Source organism: Lacerta agilis, chromosome 12 (genome assembly GCF_009819535.1).
Source record: "Lacerta agilis isolate rLacAgi1 chromosome 12, rLacAgi1.pri, whole genome shotgun sequence".
Classification (NCBI taxonomy): domain Eukaryota; kingdom Metazoa; phylum Chordata; class Lepidosauria; order Squamata; family Lacertidae; genus Lacerta; species Lacerta agilis.
This window is the reverse complement of record NC_046323.1, coordinates 7,198,422-7,220,096: the sequence shown is the minus strand read 5'-3', so window position 1 is coordinate 7,220,096 and position 21,675 is coordinate 7,198,422. Positions and strand designations below refer to the sequence as shown.

At 46.2% G+C, this 21,675-nt stretch overlaps 1 protein-coding gene across 1 annotated transcript in view; it reads right to left on the bottom strand.

The window, feature by feature from the left end:
• The window catches only part of PDE1C (phosphodiesterase 1C), a 244,296-nt gene that overhangs the window by 161,507 nt on the left and 61,114 nt on the right, over window positions 1-21,675 (bottom strand). The gene's annotated exons all lie outside the window — the stretch shown is intronic.

The following is a 21,675-nucleotide window of genomic DNA, read 5'->3' as shown; positions in this document are numbered from 1 at the left end:
AGATCTAGACGTATCTTTTTAGAGAAAAGGGTAAAATCAACTACGTAGTGGCCAAGTACAGCTAATTACCCAAATAATAAAAAAATAACCATTCCTAAACAAGTATTGACCAAAGGGGTGAACAGCTGACCGGTGAGAAAACTTGCTTCATCTGCAGTCGCTGAAAGTTGCCACACACAGATCAATCAGTTTGTGTGTGTAGACCTTTAACCTCCCCCTTAAATAAATTCAGACAAGACTCGAATTCCTGGTTTGGTTTTTGGCAGAATTTAGGCCACAACTTTATTGATCACAGCAAGTGAGTGGTTGCATAGGCTCTGGTTTGACTAGCTCCCTGCTCCGCAGGTAGCACTGACCCAGGGTTCCAGCATAGGTCAGCCTAGGGTAAACACCTGAATAGGCGGAAAGCCAGAAACAGGCTATTTCCGCCGCCCAAATGCCCCCCTGTACTCAGGCACGGGCACAACCCCTCTCAGGGGTTGACACCTGCCCACCTCTCCCTACTTTTAGGGCTTTTGCGCTTGACCTTGTTATGCCGTCGTGTGTCGTCTGTCGTTGAGACAGGGGCATGGCAGGAATTTTCCCCACTTGGCTGATTGGCTATTGCCATTTGGGTTTCGCCTACTGCGTAGCAAATCGTCACAACTTGTAAGGTTGCGAATAGGCTCTGGTCTAGGTGATAGGGATGGGAGAACGCTCTCGCCATCCCTATGTGAAGGGTATTCCGTTAAAGGAATCCAGGGACTCAATGGTTTGGTCAACCCTGAGAGGGGGTTGTGCCCATGCCTGAGTCCGGAGGACATTTGGGTGCCGGAGATAGCCTGTTCCCGGCTTTCCGCTTATTCAGGTGTTCACCCTAGGCTGACCTATGCTGGTGCCCTGGGTCAGCGCTACCTGCATGGCAGGGAGCTAGTCGAACCAGAGCCTATGCAACCACTCACTTTCTGTAATCAATAAAGTTGTGGCCTAAATTTTGCCAAAAACCAAACTAAAATTTGAGTCAAGTGTGAATTTATTTAGGGGGGAGATTTCTGTGTCTGAACACACAAAAGGAAAACTTCATTCTGTCAAGGTCATTGTTTCATAAATTGCGGCACATTTTTCAGTGCTGAGACCTAGTGCTCCTCCTCCTTGGAAAAGACCACCATTTATTAAATAAAATAAAATAAAAATGCTAATCTGCTCTTAAAATCAGAAAGGGGGGTGGGAATGGGCACTGTAATGACAAAAGTACTACAAGCACTAAGTGTGTGAAGCATGCACCAAAAACCAGCTCTGAGGAACAGAAACTTATCATCAGGAGAAAAAATCCCGATCAACGGAAGGGAAGATTGGGTACGCAGAACAGGTTCAGTCCTCTTTGTAGTCGGGGTTATGAGTGATCGTAATATCTAAATACAACCAAGTATGTAATATTAAAATGTATTGATATCCTTCCCATAATACAAGATTTAAAAAAAGTTAAATCAATACCATTTACGCAATCAAGTACAAAAAACCTCCCCTTTACAGCTAACCATTTTTTCCTGCAGTAATTCATAACAGTTTTTAGATTCACAGGCAGCAAAGCCAGCCACCCATTTAGTGATGTCATTTTCAGGATCTACTAAAAGACACTTTCCTTTTGATGATGCATTCCGGTCTGCAGTTCAAACATTGGGTTTCAGAGATCAGAGATCATCAAAGGGCTGTTAGAGGCGGCATATTAACAGATATGATCTTCCGCATCCCAGATCTACAAATGCATAGCCTATTCCCATAACCAGACAAAATATACCGTGTCTATTTTTAGAGCAAGTCCTGCACAACTTGAATCAATAATCTGAATTCGTTCTGTGATGATGCACAAACAGACTATCTTTGTTCTGGCACATACATTCTCTTAAGTGATACAGTTGTCTCTTCCCTGTGGTTAAATGCACACTGTCCCAATAACATTTGGATGACTGAATGACATGGGATTGCTGAGGTTGTACAGTACCATTCATGCCATTAGCCATGGACCAGATTTTTTTTTGGGGGGGTGCTGCTGCCCCCATGGCCTTGAACCTAGTGACACATGTGAGCCACTCATCCAAATGGTAGCAAAGTTCCACGATACTGAGCCACAGGAAAGGGATAGCGATACCACACTATGCTAGTAGCAAATGAATTAGCCATGTCCAAATCCAAATGATTTGGGGCTTTCCTGGCCAAAACAAGCAGCCTAAATTATGTCCACAGGGTTCTACGAATGCAAAGTGAACCATGAAGCAAGAGGCTCCAGCAACTGACCTCTGTTCCACTAGCAGCAGCTCAAAATTCAGGAAAAACTGAGCATCATTACCTCCGTGCGGGCAAGTGTGATGAATGAGCAGACCATCATTAATCAAGACAATATTAAGCTACAGGTATAGTGTTTCATTATAAAACACAGGGAACATTCTGAAAACCGGGTTTGCTGCAGAGTATAAATATATCCCTACATTTTAAGGAATTTTATGATAATGTAAGCAATGGTTGATTAAAGAGATATAATATCAAGATATAATTCCAAAAGCCATGTGGAGGGATTGAGGGAAGTCACGGCTTTGTAAACCAAATGGAAAATGTATGAAAATGTTTGATTTAATGTTGTATTGTAGTAGTATAGTGTAAAAATAATTATATATATATATATATATATATATATATATATATATATATATATATATATATATCCCTACATTTTAGCTGAAGGATTTAGTTCAAAGCTATGGAATTTGCTTTAAAGCTTTTGGGTTAATTTTAAATCTGCCCCTTTCTCAAGGTTTCTCCAAATTGCCTTTCACTTAAGTCTAAAACAAATCTCTGGGCATCTTTCTGGAACCTGAGCAACTGAACTTAGGGATTTTGGCCATAAGACTGTTGGGCAAAGGTGTGATTTTCTATTCAAAATATACTGTCAATATTCTACATGCAACAAGACTGAATTGGGTTTTTCATCTAAAGTCACCGCAAGATCTCTCCCCCCCCCCAAGCAATTAATGAAAGAAATACAGCTTTTTCTCAATGGTTAAGATGTCTGTGCATCAGCCCATGAGGAGAAAACAGCTGCATCTCATTTGAATGTTGGGATTCATTCAAATGAGTGCGAATGAAAATTGCCTTTTGGCTAATGTATAGAGGTTGAATTCAAAAACCAAGCAGAGCAGTTTTAAACTGGTAAGGCAGAAACAGGTTGAGCTCCTGATCTTACGGATTATGCCCTTGACAAAATTCCCTCTTTTCCACCAGGGCAACCATGGTGGGCTTCAATAGTAGAGGCAGCAAGCAATATTCAAAAGAAAAATTGGAGGCTGACATTGTAAGTTTCACAACATCCAGTAGGGAGACGCCAACAGGTGCACTATGGGAAATTGACATGGTGGCCTGCCTGCCATCCCTTGGAGCACTGGTCTGGAAAATTTCTCAACAGCTGCCCTTGCCAAGGTGCCAGGGCCCTAGCAGCTTACTGGGGATGCCAAGTGCTGATGCCAGCCCTGGCTGGAAATGCCAACCTATGCCTACGAGAGGGGTATACGGTCTCTAAGAGAACCCCCAGTACTCCCATGAAACTACTGCTCCCATAATTCTTTGGGAGAAGGTGTATTCACTAACAGATGGAAACGGATATATTTTGGTTGCACAGATATACCTAAGAGAATTCATGTATGGTCAAATCAGGCACTCTTGTCCTGCTAAAGCTATTAGGTAGGTGTGCAAATCCACCTTAACACAAGACACAAACATTAGGCCACAGGAACATGCAATTCCGATAATACCTGGGGGAAAATGTTTCTACCCATAGATTCAAAAGACATTAATTGGGACAAGCCATTTCCTCATCATCTGTATTATTTTGGATTTCTCAACAAATGGGGCAAGCTACCTTTCCATTTATTAGATAGAAAATTAGCACATGAAGAAATGGGTGGAAATAGCTTTATTAGAAAGAAAACAAGAAGACTGACACTTCAGAAGCCATTAAAAAGTTCTGCCTGGTGACATAAAATGGAATGCTTGACATAAAATGCAAATGATGAGAAACAATAAAGAATGTGCCTGGAAAATATCTGAAACGCTGTATTTTGTCACACTGGTAGGAAAGTGATCTTAACAACATGAAATCTTCCATTTGAAGTAATTTATAAAGGTAAAGGTAAAGGGACCCCTGATCATTAGGTCCAGTCACGAACAACTCTGGGGTTGCAGCGCACATCTCGCTTTATTGGCCAAGGGAGCCGGCGTACAGCTTCTGGGTCATGTGGCCAGCATGACAAAGCCACTTCTGGAGAACCAGAGCAGTGCACGGAAACGCCGTTTACCTTCCCGCCAAAGTGGTACCTATTTATCTACTTGCATTTGACGTGCTTTCGAACTGCTAGGTTGGCAGGAGCAGGGACTGAGCAACGGGAGCTCGCCCCGTCGCGGGGATTTGAACCGCCGGCCTTCTGATCGGCAAGCCCTAGGCTCTGTGGTTTACCCCACAGCGCCACCCGCGTCGCTGAGCAGATCTACTGAGCGACAAGACACTTAACTTCACAACCTCAACAGCAGCTGCACTGTTTAGTGGGGTCCTTCCAAAAATGTTTGCCACAGCTTGGCTTGGATTTCTTGCTCCAGATTTCGGGAAATAACAACCAGGCGAAAGCAGTGGCTTATGACTTCTTCACACGTTATGTTTGTCTCCAGGTTACAGTACAAGACAGACAAGAATAAGTACTACTTCAAACTCAACATAACAGTTAACTGTGGAATTCACTGCCACAAGCTTTGGTGACGGCAATTAGCCTTGATGGCTCAAGGACTGTGTTAGCCAAATTCCCAACTTCCAGTTGCCCACTTTGCCGCTGCATACTGGTTCTGCTGGTGTGTTCATACTGAGCCGAATTTGTCACTCTCTCTCCCCTCCCTCGCTCTGTCTCAGTATGCAACAGTGGCACACACAACCAGAGGTCAGGTGAGCATTGCTTACTCCACCTGATGCTGCTAAAATTCATAGATAATATCTACTAACAGCTATTGGCAGAACCATCTCTATCATTAGGCAGAGTGAGGCCACCACCTCAGGTAGTAGAGGTCTGTGAGGTCAGTGAGGCTGAGAGACTTCAGAGAAGTGTGACTAGCCCAAGGTCACCCAGCAGCTGCATGTGGAGGAGCGGGGACGCAAACCCGGTTCACCAGATTGTGAGTCTGCTGCTCTTAACCACTACACCGCACTGGTTCTCAATGGCGGCAGCAGCAGTTTTCTGGCTATTTTTTCCACACACACCCAGCCATTCATTTTTGTTGGAGGACAGAGCTTCTTATGCCGCATGGTCTGTGCTGGACACCCTAAAACTAGCCTGCTTCTTCAAGGGCAGAAGAGGAAAAGATCCCATCTCCAGCGTTGAAGGAAGCTCCAGCTGACAATCCAGTTGGCCTCTGTCTGCGGAATGAGGAGGGGCACCATTTTGTCCTTTTCCTCTGGCAGCAAAACATCATGGGCTGCCCCCACCCATTGCCCCCTCTAGCCCCAAACTCGGACAAGGCATGCTGATGTCTTTGCAGCCAAAACACTTCCACCCACACACAAGAGGGAACGCTTCTGCATGCTTGCGAAAAAACAGAGATTTGCAGCAGTGCCTAAAAATGTTTAGTGGGAGGATTCCCCCCCCAAAAAAACCCCAGAATGAAACCCAGACTCCATATGCATGCTTGTGTATAGTTGTTGTTGTTCAGTCGTTCAGTCGTGTCCGACTCTTCGTGACCCCATGGACCAGAGCACGCCAGGCACGCCTATCCTTCACTGCCTCTCGCAGTTTGGCCAAACTCATGTTAGTAGCTTCGAGAACACTGTCCAACCATCTCATCCTCTGTCGTCCCCTTCTCCTTGTGCCCTCCATCTTTCCCAACATCAGGGTCTTTTCTAGGGAGTCTTCTCTTCTCATGAGGTGGCCAAAGTACTGGAGCCTCAACTTCAGGATCTGTCCTTCTAGTGAGCACTCAGGGCTGATTTCTTTGAGAATGGATAGGTTTGATCTTCTTGCAGTCCATGGGACTCTCAAGAGTCTCCTCCAGCACCATAATTCAAAAGCATCAATTCTTCGGCGATCAGCCTTCTTGATGGTCCAGCTCTCACTTCCGTACATTACTACTGGGAAAACCATAGCTTTAACTATACGGACCTTTGGCGGCAAGGTGATGTCTTTGCTTTTTAAGATGCTGTCTAGGTTTGTCATTGCTTTTCTCCCAAGAACCAGGCGTCTTCTAATTTCGTGACTGCTGTCACCATCTGCAGTGATCATGGAACCCAAGAAAGTGAAATCTCTCACTGCCTTGTGTATAGAAAAGGGGAATTAGGAAAGGCATCTGCAGTGAATATGGAAGTGAGGGGGCAAAGGCCTATTAAAAGTGGGGGGGAGGGCGGGTGATCCATTGCACGCAGCAAAGAGGAATAAGGCAGGGCGTGCCAAAGCTTTTAAACCCTCAGTCTGTCCATCAACAAATTGCAACATGAGTTTCTCCCCAACAACACCAAGGGCTCAATTGTAGCCGCGACCATCTATCATCCACCCAACTCTGGAGGGGTGGTTTGCTGGCCCCCACCGCAACCCGTGCTCTCCATGAAGGAGAACACGCTAAAGCAGAATGGGCAGTCTGGAATGCTTAGAATTTTTTTTTTATTTACATTGCAATTCTACATGCCATTGTTCCGAAGTAAGCCACATTGAATCCAGTGGGGCTTACTCCTGAGTATGTGTGCATAGGATTCTGCCCATCCTTTGCTACCTACCTAGTCAACCATGAAATTAATACCACTAGCTGTCACCACTGAACCACATCTCCACCTTGAAATTCATTAATCTGGAAAGTTTCTCTTTGAAGTGAAGGTCAGAAAAATCTATCTGGCAATCCTGAGTTTATTCCCCCCCCCCGCCGCCCTCTGTTTTGCTTTCCAATTTATATGGAATGCAAGAAACCTTTGTAGCTAATTAAAAAAATAATTAAAAAGCACAGGGGGTACCACGCATGATGTCCTCAGAGGTTGCAGGATACTAACTCCCATCACCACCAAGAAACAGGGCCAATGGTCAGGAATGACGGGAGGAGTAATCCAATAACATCGGGAGCATGTTGGCGAGCCATGGCTTAACAAAATGCAACTCAAAATGTGAGTGTGATTTTTCCGGAAATTGTTTTATTATAGCTTTAAGTGGTTCCACAACCATTGCGAAGCTGCACACAAACAGGAAGGGTAGATACACTTGAAGCAATTAAATTTGATCTTTTGCAAAAAAAAACAATGTCAAAGAGGATCCTCCACAATCACTTCCTTGCAGGTGAAACTTTTTTTCAAATGGTAGCCCACTCCTTATGTGGGCTTCTTTTTTTAAAAAAAAATGAAACCTCCATCAATGTAAAAACATTATTTCCATCTGAAAGTTAAATTACACTTTTGCTTCAATTTAGTAGAAGACTGAAAGTGTGACTCATTCTCCCATAAATACACCAAAAGAACAGGAGCTATCTATCTCAATTCCAAAAATGTTGAGGATGGAGAACCATTAGTTTTGTTTTGCTTTTCGGCCTGTTTAAACTTTTATGATATGAAGGGAAAGGTAGGCAGCTCTATTGCAAAGAGAACATTTGCCCTCAGGATATTGCTGTTACTTCATGACAAGAGAGGTACTGAGAAAACTGCTTTAGCAAGTGAATATGGGGTAGGCTGAGCTCGTGCGTTGAATGAGTGGGTAGAGGGTCACTTGGTGTTACGTAAATAACCCTTGTATGCTTTAGACTTCCAACGACCCAAGTCTTTTATCCTCTCCACTGATAAACCCATGTGCATGGCTGTCGTAGCTGCACCGATACGAAAGGAGTGTGCTGCAAACTTTGCTGGGGGAAGACCACAGGCTGCGACTGCCTTGCGCATCACCCTTGTAAACTGCAGGCGCGTTAGTGATGTACCATCGTGATGTATAAGAAGTGGGCCCGGAGAAGGTGGTCTGAGCTGCAGGAAGCGGCGGGTGTCCTTCACTGGGCACGGGCCCTTTAGACCCGTGGCTTGTAGGCGCATCCAGGCTCCGGACCCCTTCTGATCCGTTTTTGAATGCCGAATTAAGATCAAAATTTCGGAAGGAGTTATTCTCAGGTCCTCAAGCCTGATACCCCGATTAGTTTGGTCCTCCCACACAACCTCGCCAATTCTGAGAGCTCCGAAGAAGGCAATGGAATAGGCCGCAGAGAATAACCGAGCCTCAAATTTTGACCAGCAAATTTTCCTTAACTGTGAATGTATTTTTGCCAATATATCGAATGTGATGGGCTGCCTGTCGTCTAACTTTGATGGCTGCAGCCTGCGCCAGCCTTCAAGAGCCTTCCTTACCACAAAATCGGCGCAAGGGTCAATAGAGAAAAGTGTTTTACTAAAGAATGAAATAGCCGCCGATTGGATATTTAGAGTTCTGGCGGCTCGACCCGACCTCCACAAGTGCGAAAGGTATTGCAAAACTTCCGCTTGTTTGGGGGTGCGACAGGGCCTATGCCTGACGCCTTGACTCGGAAATTAATAAAATCAGCCCATGCTTTTTTATATGACTTTAGCGTGGAGGGGGCGACTGAAGCCGATACTCCCTGGAGGACGTCACACTCCCAAGGCTCCAGAGGTATTCCGGGAAAGGTTCCGGTAATTGCTGCGCCTCCGGTGCCAATAAGCGGAAGCGGTCCATCTGCAAACGAGATAAAGCGTCCGCGATATCGTTATTTAACCCTGGGATAAACCTGGCGCAGAATCGGATGTTTAATTTCAGGCAGGTAAGAACAAAGGAGCGCAGCAGCGCTGAAACCCTAGGAGAGCGTGACGATTGCCTAGAGAGAACACCCACAACAGCCTGGTTGTCGGTCCAGAAGCATACTTGGTGGTCCTTAAGTTCACTGGCCCACAGATGAACTGCCACTACAATTGGGAAAAACTCCAGGAAAGTGAGATCGCGTGTGATCGGTTTGCCCTTCCATTGCGATGGCCAGGGTTGGGCGCACCATCTCCCTCGGAAGTAAACCCCGAACCCCAAAGAACCAGCCGCGTCAGATTGTACTTGGAAGTCGGACCGTAGCCTGATTGTGTCTTGCCACAGGGAAACCCCATTAAAACCATCTAGGAATTGCAACCAGTTTTGGAGATCAGCCTTCACCCCTTTATTAAGGCGTACCCTGTGATGGGGTTTTTTGAGGCCGGCGGATAGCCTGGCCAGTCTTGCGCAAAAGGGGCGCCCTGGGGAAACCACTCTGCAGGCAAAATTCAAGTGACCTAATAGGGATTGTATTTGCTTGAGGGTGACTTTCCTCAGTGGTAGGATTTCCTGTATTAACTTTGTTAGGGCTGAAAGTTTTTCTTGGGGCAATCGGGATGTCTGGGCGATGGTGTCCAGCTCTATCCCTAGGTAAGTAATGGTGGAGACCGGGCCCTCGGTCTTTTCTTTGGCTAAAGGGACGCCCAATTCCTCAGATAGTGACGCGAAAGCTCTTAAAAGGTAGGCGCAGTCCCCACTATTGGCGCTAGACATGAACAAAAAGTCATCCAGGTAATGAGTGACCCCCTCTAGACCGGTCCTGTAGCGCAGAGCCCATTCCAAGAAGGTGCTAAAGGCCTCGAAGGCTGAACAGGATACCGAACAACCCATTGGCATGGCTTTGTCAACAAAATATGCTTCTTTGAACTTAAAGCCTAGCCACTTGAAGTCCTGAGGGTGCACCGGTAAAAGGCGAAAGGCGGACTCTATGTCGCATTTTGCCAACAAGGCCCCTTTTCCGAATCCGCGAATTAGCTTAATGGCTTGGTCAAAAGAAGCATACTTTACTGAGCACAACTCATGGGGAATTCCATCGTTGACTGAGAGGCCCTTTGGGTGTGATAGATTGTGTATTAGGCGGTACTCTCCCGGAGTTTTCTTTGGAACTATGCCCAGGGGAGATATGTGTAAGTCGTGCATGGGTGGGGTGTAGAATGGACCAGCTATTCTATGTGCTAAAATCTCTTTATTAATTTTCTTTAGCGCGACGTCGGGCATTTCCCTCACAGACTTTTGATTTGGTGGGTTCCGAGAGGTTGGGGGCTGTGCAACTGGGATCCTAAAGCCTTGAGAAAACCCTTCCCATAAATACCTGGCTGCTTCTTTATTGGGATAATATAAGAGGAGTGATTTTAAGGGGGTGAGTTTTATGGGGGAGAAGGCGAGGTCTAGGGAGATGTTACTAGCGATTGGCACCTGAAGCCTGGGATGGTCCAGAAGCACTTCTGGTCCCTGCGTGGCCGCCGCCCCTTCCCCCCCGAAAGGACTGTTTCCCTTTAAAGCAAGAGGTGGAGGGGTGATTGCCCCAGCACCTGTCGCACTGATGAGCGAATTTGCATATGGGTCTTTTGCACCACCCTTTGTTATACTCCCAGCATACTTGAAGATGGGTTTCCTTTTTATATTCTGGTTTCGCTGACTTATAGGGGTCTGGCTGTTTCTTTTCCATATAAGGACCTACATGTTCATTCCAGTAATTCTGGTCGACTAGGTCCCAACGCGTGGTAGCCAGGAGTGAGGCATTCCTACGAAATGCCTCGTCGTAAGTTAGAGCTGCCGCTTCCCCCGCCTTAGCCCGCGCTTTCCTTATATGGGACAAATAAGCTAGGAGGTGCATAGCCCTCTTAGGGTAAGCAGCCACAACCACGCCCATGAATATCTGAAACCCATCTAACCAATTCTCAAACGTCCTCTCCACCCTGGGCTCCCTGTACTTTCGCCTCCCGTAGGTCCGCTTCCTTTCCCCTTTTGCCGTAACCTTAACTGGAGGAAGGAGGGTGAAGATATCAACATAATCACCATTCAATATTTTTGTCCTTTTTTTACTGGTTAAGTGATTGCCCAGAATCACGTCGGATGACACGAAGGTGGAAGTTTTAACTTCTGGTACTAACGACCCCCCCTTCCACTCTAGAGTGCCATTGAAAGTTTTTCTATGCGAATTGGCCCTCCTTTCGTGAGCCCACAAAGGAAGGCCAACCAGATCTTCTCCCTCCCCCCAATAGCCCTCCATGGACGCGTCGCTATCCGAATCGGAAGACGTACCTGACTCATCATCGGATTCTAAGTGCTTACACTTTTTAGCCTTCTTGTGAGCACTCTTCTTAGATCTCTTCCTCCCCTTCCCATCCTGACCTTGATCCTGCTGAGCAGAGGTCGCTGCCTCCTGATTGGATGCTGAGGTTGAAGGTACCGACTGGGCGGTCGTTGCCGAGGTCGTTGCCGAGGCCCCCGGAATGGGAGCAGCTGTGGATGCCACTTGACCAGTATGTGTAGCGATTGTTGAAGCTGAAGAACCTTGGCGGGGCTCTGTTGTGGAAGCATGCTCCCGCTCCTCCTCTTCAGAAGATGTTTCGGACAGGACCCCCTCCTGAGCGCCCGTCTCACTGGGTTGGGTTTCACGAAAGCAGCTAGGAATACCTGGGGAAGACTGAACTACAACCGAGTTAGATTGATTAGATGTAGAGACAGTTGCAGAGGCTTGTGACCGAGTTGTTACTCCCTGAGATTGCGTGCTGGCTGAATCTGAGGTGCCACAAAGAGAGGCAGAAGTCCCGGGGCGCTCCTCGTCATCCGCTGCTGTATCCGGAATGCAGTCTGGTGTGCTCTGAGTGGGTAGCACTGGTATGGTGGCATTTGGCTTAATCTGTTGGTATAAGCTATTAAAACCAGCCAATAAATTTTCAAGCACCTGTGGAGAGATAGTGACAAGCGCGCCACCCTGTGGCTGTGATGAAGCAGCCTTCTGCTTCCCTGCAGCAGCCTTTTGTTTACCTGAAGCAGCCTTCTGCTTACCTGAAGGGGCCTTCTGCTTACCTGACGCAGTATTCTGATTACCCGAAGATGCATTTGCCGACTGCTGCTGCTTTTTGTTTGGTGCCATTGCACTTACTGCAATTGCTCTGCTCCTGCTTCCAAAATTTAGGTTCTGCTAGTTATTATGCGTCTGTATGTTTTATTTATTTATTATTTATTTACTATTTACTATTAAAATTATTATTATTGGTGTTGAGATAACTAGTATTGCTCAATGGGAAGCTAACTTGCAGAAAACTATGTGTCTGATTACTTAACTTTAATTATCTAATTTAAGATGCTAAACTTATTCTTATTTATTCTATTATTATCTAACACCGGCTTTGATAAATCGTTATTGGATTAATATATAATAATGGCTTTAAATAAATTGCTTGGCCCGATGGTAAAAGCAAATATACTGGCTTTAAATAAATTGCTTGCCTCGATGGTAAAAGCAATATATATACCAAGCCCCACTTACTGCTATCAGGCCCCGAGTTAAGTTAGGAACAACAAGTATGATTAAGCTGCACAGCCAATAATCACTGATCGAATAGAACCTTTTTTTTTTTTTTTTAACTGTCACAAATTGAAATAACTATGCAAACCACGTTTGATAGAAAGGGGGGGTTATAAAGGTGAGAAACCAGTCTGAGGAAGATCGCTAGGTGTGAAGAGTGCCCCACACAAAGTCCCCTCAATATGGCTGCCGCTGTGGCCACGTGGCCTGCTCAAAATGGCGGGGTGTCAGAACAATGCAGCGGGATGTAACCAGGCAAAAAACCCCCAATAAGGATCAAGGGCAAGAAGTTATACAATAACAGCAGCAATAAAACCTGGTTGAGGGAACCTGCTCAAAGACACACGTAAACAATCAGTAGTGCTAACTGCTACTGCGCACAAAAGGCTGCAAAGTAAAGCGTGCTATAGAGGATCGCCCCACAAGCCTGATTCAAAATGGCCGCTGCACCGCTGCCACGTGGCCTTTTTAAAATGGCGGCGCGTCTGCAACTACAAAGGAAAAGCCAGCTAGAACGCAAACAACAGTGACCCAATGTCCCCTAGTAACCTCCACTCCAGCAACCTCCTTTACTAGACAGTAATTCCCTTAACGGGGGGGAAAACAAGTGGAAACAAGTAGAAAAGACCCCAACACTTTACCAGCCGTCCCTGGCGTTCCAGGGACGTGGCCACCAAGCGGAGCGTGGGCGGACGGCCGAGGACCCCGCGGCGCTAACGAAGCCGGTGTGGCGATCCCGCTGCAAAGCTAACCGGACCCTTTTGGGGGGGGCCGCGAAGAGCAGCTTCCGAGGGCGGCAAATCAGCAGGAAACACGGCGCGGGGCGTCACACTGTGGCCGCGGAGTCAAAGGCGGGCGGCGAGCGGTGCTGCGAGGAGCAGTTTCCGAGGGCGGCTAACTAGCTGGGCACACAGCGCGGGGAGCAGAATCCCTGACTGGGGAGGCAAAGCCGGCGGGTAACGCGCGGTGCCGCGAGGAGCAGCTTCCGAGAGCGGCGAAACAGGCGTGCTCGGCCGAGAGGCGGCTAGCCCGGCGGAATGCTGCTCCGATCAGCTGTAAGGCGCTAGGAGGAAGGCGGGGTAACAGCTGACTGCGGAGGCAAAGCCGGCCGGCAACGCGCGGTGCCGCGAGGAGCAGCTTCCTAGAGCGGCGAAACAGGCGTGCTCGGCCGAGAGGCGGCTAGCCCGGCGGTATGCTGCTCCGATCAGCTGTAAGGCGCTAGGAGGAAGGCGGGGGGGAACAGCTGATGATCGGGAGCGAAAGCGGAAGCGCTGCTGCTGGCAAGGCGCCGACCGCTGTGCGCAGGTCCACCAACGCGTCCCGTGATCGGCAGGGAAGGAAACCGAAAGCGGGAGTTCCCCGGCCCTCAAAGCGGCGGCTCGCGGTCACCTCCGATCGATCCCCCAACGCGCCTCAAAGCAAGACCTGGAAAGGAAAGCTGGCGTTTAAAAACGCCGTTTGGGTAGTGATTTCAGAGTGCGAGTGATTTCAGCGAGAGAGGTAAGCCCTGCGTGCCGAGAGGCAAGCGCGATTCCGGCGAAGGAGCTCCAGCCGCGGCAGCCGCTTCTCCTCTCGCGATGCTGATGCGACGAGACTTGATCCGAAGAGCAGTAAAGCTGTAGAGTTCGGGAGCCCAGGAGGAAGAGGGCGAGCTCTGGCTGCGTGCCCACTTAAGTGCTGTGGGCACGCCCTAGCCGGCTGCACCGATTGGCCAGCCGGCTGGGCACCGCACCCAGAGCTCGCCCAATAGTGGCAGGGGATGCAGGCATCCCCTGTGCACGTGGCGGGCTCGTGATGCACTGCAACCCCCCCTCCTTTCTAAGGGCGGAAGGGGCTTTACTTCATTGCGGCACATCAATACACCCAACTGTAATCATAAACCAGGGGACCTCTGGCAATAAAATGCCAGAGCACATTATTCCCTGAACAACTACAAATCAAACAGTGATGCAATCTGAAACAAACAAAACAGAGCCCGGTTTAACAAACCATTGGGCCTACCAGTCACATACAGAAAGAAGAGCAAGGTCACGTGGTTCTGCTTTTTAATTTCATTAATTGCTCAACAGCTTTTTCATAGCAATGCACAGAGCTGGAAGCATGAATGCACACAGTCACTATAATGCTCAAGCAATGTCCACGTGTGAAATAGTCACTGCAGGTTTTTCAAAGTCCACAGTATAGTCAGAGCTGAATGAGGAAGACTGGATTCAGCCACAAAACACTGTTCATTACTTTTATAATCCTCCATTCCTCTAAGCAGCGGCTGACTGTAGCACAATCCCCACTGCTGCGAGGATTCTTTGCTGGAGCTTCCCGCGTGTAGGTCTAGGCCACCTACACACGGGATTCCAGTTGCTGAGGATCTGCAGCCAGCACCTCACATGTGTTTCCGCACGGGCGCCGGCCAAGCCTGCGAACGGAACGGCCGATAATTCCGGAGCATAAACTCACACCGCGCCGCAGTTTGCCAGGCTAAATCTGAAGGTGCGTGAGTTGTTCGGATGAAAATGCCTCGTGAAAGTAGCTACAAATACTTGCGACCTCCTGAATTACTCTAAAGTTACATACCCAAGCAATAAGGCTAAAGTTACGACCAAGCATGAAGGCTAAATAGATCCCAAAAAATTTAAATTAAGATGAAATAAAGGCAGACACATTACTTCTTTGAATGGCTTTGGCTGACCCGCATAGGCTTTTACACTTCACTAAACCTATCACTATTCTAAGCTTTTCCTAAGCTAACAGACCCTGCACCGCCAAATCTTCCGCAATGCTAAGGCTAACTAAATCTGTACCGCCAAATCTTCCGTGATCTAAGCCTATGCTAAAACTAAAGCTATCTAAACCTTTACCACCAAATCTTCCGCAAGCTAAGACCTAACTAAATCCTTCACGCGCTTCCAACCCGTCCAACCCATCCAACCCAAAAAACCCAATAACTAAACTAAACCCAACTAAACCAAAAGCAAATAACATAAGAATGAATCGCCTAAGGCGGGGAGCCGCAGCCTTTTATTGACAACCAAGTGCAACGTCACGATCGATATATTTACCAATAGGAACGCTGTTGCTGCCCCCAAAAAAGGCAGGAAGCAGAATAAACGATCATTGACAAATTCAAACCTCTGGAACTAAACTTTTAGGCGGAGTAATCTCAGTGGCAAGATGCCCACTGAGCCTTACTTTTGCTTTCACTTTTAAACGGAAGGATACATAAAATAGTGCATAAACAACATTAACTTAAGGCAAATAACCATGGGTTCAAAGGAACCCACGAAGTGTATTCCCACACACTGCCAAAATATTCTCCCCTCACCTCTGCAGGGAGATGGTTCAAAGCTCTGGGCATGATCATGCGAGTGCCATGCCAACTTGACCTCCCACTTGGTGGTGGCATTTCCGAACACCTGGTCACATCACAATAACATAAAACTCATCCGCAATATGGCTGTGGAGAAGGTGGCTCACCTGGGCTGGTAAGCTAGGTGGTCCAGATATCGCACAGCGATGTCCACCCAGGTAGTGCAGCAACAACTTAAAAGGGCAGGGAGGGTTGGCTGGAGGCACAAGGACATCTGGTACAGGATCTAACTGGGCTCCTCCAGATCTCTCCTTTACTGGGGAGGAAACAAGCTGTAGATTCACAAGGAGGTGATGGCAACTACAGGAGAATTAGAGACACACAGCCGGCCTATCATGCAAGGCAGGTGTGTAAAGAAAGGGAGTGAAAGAGGTTGTACTGAACCTGTCCTTTCACTATGGTATTTAACTAAGTCCTACTCAGAGTAGACCCATTGAAGTTAATGAAACCACATTAGCCATATCCATTAACTTTAATGCGTCTATGAAGAGCGGGATACCAATACCACCCTAGATTTCCAACTGCATTACATTAAATTGGCACTCCCGCCAAGAGCGCTGTAAAGTGTAGCAATCTGCCTCTCAAATCACAGAATTTCTCGTTCTAATGGAGGCGAAAGACCGAGGGTAGGAATTATGATGCACTTCACAGGGCTAGGAGTTGGTTTTCAGCAATGAAATTCGCAAGCCCAAACAGAAAAAGAATACGATCCTGTTTCTTTCAAAGTCAGGTTTAAAAAAACAAAGGAGAAGGAAAGAGCCTGCTAATTAATTAATTAATTAATTAATCAGACAGACAGACGGGTGTGAGTATTTTACAAAGAAAACAAAATAGTTATATTTTCTTTTAAGTCAGCTTGTTTACCTAAATTATTATTACCTGAGAGTAGAGGTTATCTACTCTTTTTGTTGGTGCTATATAAATATACGGATAAAGATTCTAATGTTGCCTGGGATGAAGACACAGGATGAAGACTAAGTGCAGCTGAGCATCTTCATAATCATCATTTCAATACAATCCATGCCCATGGTGCCTTACAGACTTACAGAGTCTATGCCTGCTTTGAAGAAAGCTTACACCTCAAAATGGACAGTGGGAAAATAACCTCTCCTCTTCATTTTCGCATGCTTCATTTACCATGAAGTCATCTGTTTGTTTGTGTATACATTTATATCTTGATTTTTGTGGAACATGCTTATTGAGTCATACACCCAAAAAAAACCCACAACCCAGTGGGATAGGTTAGCCCAAGACAGTGACTAACCCAAAAATACCCAGTGAGCTTCATGATAGAGTGGGGGGAAATTTACACATCACTTGGGAAGACAGGAAAACCAATGAAGAAGAAGCAATGATCACCAGTTTCGAAGCAATTATTCTTCAACATCAACTTCGTTGGATTGGTCATGTTGTGCGGATGCCTGATCATCGTCTTCCAAAGCAACTGTTGTTGTTGTTGTTGTTGTTGTTGTTCAGTCGTTCAGTCGTGTCCGACTCTTCGTGACCCCATGGACCAGAGCACGCCTGGCATGCCTATCCTTCACTGCCTCTCGCAGTTTGGCCAAACTCATGTTAGTAGATTCGAGAACACTGTCCAACCATCTCATCCTCTGTCGTCCCCTTCTCCTTGTGCCCTCCATCTTTCCCAACATCAGGGTCTTTTCTAGGGAGTCTTCTCTTCTCATGAGGTGGCCAAAGTACTGGAGCCTCAACTTCAGGATCTGTCCTTCTAGTGAGTACTCAGGGCTGATTTCTTTGAGAATGGATATGTTTGATCTTTTTGCAGTCCATGGGACTCTCAAGAGTCTCCTCCAGCACCATAATTCAAAAGCATCAATTCTACGGCGATCAGCCTTCTTTATGGTCCAGCTCTCACTTCCGTACATTACTACTGGGAAAACCATAGCTTTAACTATACGGACCTTTGTCGGCAAGGTGGTGTCTTTGCTTTTTTTTTGCTTTTTTAAACTTAAAAATGGAAAGCGTAATGCTGGTGGTCAACAAAAGAGGTTTAAAGACTCTGTCAAGGCAAATCTATATAAAGAAAATGTAGAATAAACACCGACAACTGGGAAACACTGGCCTGCGAGCGCTCCAGTTGGAGAACAGCCTTTATTTTGAAGACGCTCGAACTCAGGACGAAAGGGAGAAACGTGCTAAGAGGAAGGCACGTTTGGCAAATCCACACCGTGATCAACTCCCACTCAGAAACCTATGCCACCACTGTGGAAGGACGTGTGGATCCAGAATTGGCCTCCACAGTCACTTACGGACTCACTGTTAAAACTGTGTTTGTGGAAGACAATCTTACTCGGCTACGAGTGATCGCCAAAGAAGAAGAAAGAGTGAGGATTTAAGCAGAACTCCCTCCACCCTCTGGTCCAACACTCCAGCCACTGCACCATGGTGACTCTTGTTAGTTGAGCTGTATTAGTCAAGCTACTGCTGCTGCTGCCATTGAGTGCCATGTCTTGAGTACCTAACAGTGCCAACCAGCCATCTTCGTCGCACCTTCCCTTCATCCCTACAGCTGCTCAGAGTGCAGAAGGGAAACTTAAAGCCCTTGAAGAGTGATGGTTCACCAAAGACAAAGAAAATAAAGAGAGCAATCCTCAATACATCAATGGTTTACGAATTACTAACAGATGGGTGTGATTGTGACTGGGCCGGTAATATATGATCTGTGAATACATTTTCAGAGGTTGAGAATCTAGTTCTCTTTAGTTTTTTCACTCCCGAAGCCTTTCCCGCTGCAGTGACAACGATGTACAGTGTGGAATCAGTTTAGTTGCTTGCCACAAAGTCCATTTAAAACGGGAAAATAAATATGAAAATCTGGCGTTGATTGATGAATGTTTTTCTGCTATGCAAAGTAGCAAAGAGAACAGAGAGTACTCCACATACCAGAGAGCCAATCTGTTTGCTGTTTGGGGTTTGGGACTCCCACTCCACCCCACCCCTCCCCAGAAAGTGAAGGCTGAACAGTTTGCAGCATACACCGCTAATTCAGACATTTTAAATCATTATTATGACAATGTGACAGGCAACAAAAGAGAAAAATATTGTGGTAACAATGGCGTGTTGGCTATGCTCTGGAAATTAAATATTTCAGAATACAAAGCAACCTTTCCCCATAACACGCTTTATCACAAGCCATTGTTTGGTTTCACTGAATCGAGGGAATGGCTCACAAGTAAGAGAGTTGATTTTCGGTACCCCAAAATGACAACCATGGCAGCCTCTGCTAGTGCTGACAGCAAGCCACCATTATCACATTAGCGAGAAGGGCAAAGGTTGATTGCAAAAGGTCTGCCAAAAATCCATGCATTCTGCATGCGCTGGCCTGTACCTTATTATCCACCCCTTCCATGCTTATAGAATCATAGAGTTGGAAGAGACCACAAGGGCCATCCAGTCCAACCCCCTGCCAAGCAGGAAACACCATCAAAGCATTCCTGACAGATGGCTGTCAAGCCTCTGCTTAAAGACCTCCAAAGAAGGAGACTCCACCACACTCCTTGGTAGCAAATTCCACTGTGGAACAGCTCTTACTGTCAGGAAGTTCTTCCTAATGTTTAGGTGGAATCTTCTTTCTTGTAGTTTGAATCCATTGCCCCGTGTCCGCTTCTCTGGAGCAGCAGAAAACAACCTTTCACCCTCCTCTATATGACATCCTTTGATATATTTGAACATGGCTATCATATCACCCCTTAACCTTCTCTTCTCCAGGCTAAACATACCCAGCTCCCTAAGCCGTTCCTCATAAGGCATTGTTTCCAGGCCTTATTTCTCTTCCTGGCCATGTCAGCAGGTTTACTGTGCCTGGAGGGATTTGGAGGCGGGGTCTCAAATGCACACTAACTTCGGAGAAACCTGAGTGGGACTCGCACTCAAATAAATATTCATGGGACTTGCCTGTATGTATATTTTGGATCACAGGCGGGCAGTCCAATCCACACGATGACTGAGCATTTTACTTGGACGGGGTCAAGTTATAAAAATATAAGAGCCAGTGTGGTGTAGTGGTTAAGAGCGGTAGACTCGTAATCTGGGGAACTGGGTTCGCGTCTCCGCTCCTCCACATGGAGCTGCTGGGTGACCTTGGGCTAGTCACACTTCTCTGAAGTCTCTCAGCCCCACTCACCTCACAGAGTGTTTGTTGTGGGGTAGGAAGGGAAAAGAGAATCTTAGCCGCTTTGAGACGCCTTCGGGTAGTGATGAAGTGGGATATCAAATCCAAACTCCTCCTCCTCTTCTTCTTCTTTTTCTGCTGGATCAGACCAAAATCTCATCTAGTTCAGCACCTTGTATTCCACTGTAACCAGCTAGGTGCTCATGGGAAGCCCACAACCAGGGAATGAGAATAGAAGTCTGTCGTGCATCCTCCTCTATTACCTAGCAGTGTGCTTCCTAAAATGAAGCTATCCTGGCAAATAGCAGATGATTGCAGCAGCCTCTGTGTATTTTTTCTGTTTATAAACCAGCTAAGCCAGCCCTTTTCCCATTTAGTTTCCTATTGGTATTGTGGACACCTGCTAGTAAACAGAAGTGCAACTGTCCTTCTAAAATGGAGTTAACATTGAAAATGATGTTTTGTAACATATATTTTTGTTCTCTGTTGCATCCGGGACAGAGCCTCCCAATCTTCGCAATTTCTTAAGAAGTTTTTGGTCTCCTGCTCCCAGCATTGCTCTGTCAATAGCAGTTATGCTAATTGACCTGCTTCAGTAAAGAGAATTACACCACAGGCAACCAGACAAGAAACTCCTTGGCTTCTTCGTTTCCGTTGTTGGTTATTACAGTGTAGAAAAGACAAATGGAAAAGACAGGTGTGGAATTTCTCCCTCCTTCAAATACTGTCATTCCAGCAGTTAGTTTTCTTCTCTCTCTCTCTGTTTTCCCTTTGACTATGTGGTGGAAATTTGTGCAAGAGTTGAGCAATGAAGTAGTGACATAAGGAGTCCTCCGTTTCCAATGTCATTTTAGATTTATTAAACATAAATGTTCGCTGCAGCCTGCACAAATGTTCACTCTGTACCTAAGGACTGGGAGATGGCCAATGTAACACCAGTATTATTATTTTTAAGGAATCCAGAGGGGATCTGGGAAATGAGTGGCGGGTTAGCGTAACATCTGTTCCAGGGCAACTGATGGAAAGCATGATTAAAGATTAAATTACCAAGCACATGGAAGAACAACTGCTGCAGAAGCAAAACCAACATGTCTTCTGCAAAGGTTAGTCCTGTCTCACTATCCTCCCATGGTTCTTTGAGAGGGTCCACAAGCATATATAAAGGCGTGATTCCATCAACATTGTGTTTCAAAAAACTTTCAATTAAGTTCCTTACCAAAAACTCCTGAGTGAGCTCACCATCATGGGTTAGGAGAAGAGGCCCCCTGGTGGAGTAGCAACTGGTTAAGAAACGGGGGGGGGGGTAGGAATAAAATGAGAATTCTCCCAATGGAGGGATGTTCACTTTTGTCCACCAGAGATCAGTACTGGGGACCTGCCCTTTTTAACTTGTTCATTAATAATCTAAACTTTGGGATGAGCATGAGGTAGCCAAGTTTGTGTGCAAATGAACCTAGCAGTGTTTATCTTATCTCTTATTTGCTATTCTGTTAATATTGCTTTATGGATTACGAATGACTTGTTGATTTGTTAATCGTCTAAAACGACATGCTGCAATTGTGAAGTTCAGCTCATTTTTTTAGTTGCTGGGTTTTTTTCCAATTGCTGGTTTGGTGTTTTATAGATAGCAATTGCTTTACGGGTGATTTGTTAATTGCATTGCATGGTTTACGATGTGATGTCCTATCCTGTTATTATTACATATTGTTTGCAAGCAGCTTTGAGATTCGTTTTAATGGAAAGCAGCATAGAAATGCAACAAACAAACAAAATAAATAAAGTCAAATTCACCAATGGCACCAAATTGTTC